A 2,034-nucleotide genomic window follows, 5' to 3' on the forward strand; every position below is an offset into this window, starting at 1 on the left:
GCAGGACAGACAGACAGACAGACAGACAGACACCAAAACACACAGACAGACAGACAGACAGACACTAGACAGACATGAATGAAAACAAACTACGCGCAATGTGTAAAGTTGATAGTTCAGTGTGAACAACGATAGCCTGCACTTACCCCTAATACTTATCTCTCACTCTGTAACAACCGTTTCTCTTCAAAGAAATGGAGAAATTCCCCTACAAGAAAGGTTTTGCTTCTTTTTCTTCACAGCGGCTACTCAACAGCACGGAAGAAGACGACGAAAGTGTGTAGTCCCCTATTATATAGTAGTATGTGTGTGTGTGTGTGTGTGAATATGTGTGTGTGTGTGTGTGTGAGTGTGTGTGTGTGAATATGTGTGTGTGTGTGTGTGTGTGTGTGTGTGTGTGTGTGTGGCAATATCCACGTTTCTTCCCCTTCCGCACCTTAGCGCGACTAACGGAGTGAATGTCTACGCCTTGTTGTGAACACAGTACTCATTCCGTCTTGGGGGGGGGGGGGGGGGGGGGGGAATTTGTGAATAAAGCCAGCAAGGTCAACATTAAGTCATGAAAAACCAGGAGTAGCATAAGTTACAATGATTAAAAAAAAAAAAAAAACTTACTAAAGCAGCTGATGCGCTAAAAGCATCTTCAGCCCAGCGGTGATAACTTTTACTACTGACAGTAACAAACTGTCACAGGGACTATTTAACTCTCTCCATACGAACGGCGAAAGAGACGACGTTAACAGCGTTTCACCCCAACTACCATCATCAAAATATTGCAAGCGGAAGGCTCTTGTACTGAAGACGTGCATGTTGACAAAGAATACCACAATTCTGACGACGGAAGCTAAAGGTTGGGTCATTCAGACAACCACTGGACATCCGAGGGGTCTGTGTAGAGGAGAAGAGAGGACTGGCCGTACTGAGTGAGTTAATGAGAACAGATTCCCATGAAATCTCCCCACAGCGAAAGCATCATCTACAACAACAACAACAACAACAACGATGACGATGACGACGATGACGATGACAAAGACAGTAAGAGAGAAAGAACTGATACAAAATAAAACAAACAAACAAAGAACCAAGTACAACAAAGCACACACCAAACCGAAACCACGACCCCCCCCCCCCCCCCTGCCCCTCATCCAACAACCCCCTTCCCACTCCCCAACCCCCAGACTCACCCACCCCCACCCCCGCCCAACCCCACTACCCCGTCAACAACAACACCGAAACCCCCCCCCCCCCCACGCCCCCGACCCCCCCAAAAAAATCTTCAAACACTTCATTCTCCCCCACCACTCACACTCCCCCCCAGCTCCCCCCCACCCACCCACCCCCCAAAAAAATGCATGATTCTGCTTTCATTTACCAAGTATTATTAAATCACCCGCTAACCTAACCTTTCCATAACGACCCAATCGATATTATAATAAAAAACAAACAAACAAACAAAAACCAACGTTGTTCCAAAAGCTTTACAATGTATAGATCTCCCCCCCCCCCCCCCCCCCTGTACTGCAAAGTGCCAGCACAAGCAACATTAACAAAGCAACAGAATAGCAACGAACCTGGTTTTGTGGGAAACGCTTGAACACAGCAGTGAGCAGCCGACAACAACAGCCGACACACTTTTCCACTTCTCTCCCTTTCACCCTGCTCTTCAGGGTTTTTTGTGTTGTTTTTTTTTTTGCTGCTCCGAACAGGAAGGGGGAAGAGGGAAAACAACAAAAAAATCAAGGCAGGTATCCTTGACACATGTTTGCACAGAAAAGCTATTCCACGATTCACACAAACACAAACACAACCATCGAAGATGGCAGGGTATCTAGATCTGCTGCCGACACCAACCAACCAACCAGCCAACCAACCAACCAAACCACCTCTTGGAGTTGGTTGGGTTTTCTTTTTTTTCTTTTTTTTCTTCTTTTTTTTAGCAGAATGAGACGACGGAGAAGAAGAAGGCTGAAGACAAGAATTACTGGCGTGATTTCTCAGTCATGGCCGAAGCTCGCCAGACTGAGCAAGAAGCTG

General features: G+C 46.5%; 1 protein-coding gene across 1 annotated transcript in view; it reads right to left on the bottom strand.

Moving 5' to 3' along the window:
* LOC143277452 (uncharacterized) overlaps positions 1–2,034 on the bottom strand; it is a 58,225-nt gene extending 56,191 nt beyond the window's left edge. Inside the window, exon 1 of the mRNA XM_076582275.1 lies at positions 1,572–2,034. The gene's annotated coding sequence lies outside the window, so the exon portion shown is untranslated. The remainder of the gene's footprint in view (positions 1–1,571) is intronic.

Source organism: Babylonia areolata, chromosome 34 (assembly GCF_041734735.1).
Source record: "Babylonia areolata isolate BAREFJ2019XMU chromosome 34, ASM4173473v1, whole genome shotgun sequence".
In the NCBI taxonomy this organism is placed as follows: Eukaryota; Metazoa; Mollusca; class Gastropoda; order Neogastropoda; family Buccinidae; genus Babylonia; species Babylonia areolata.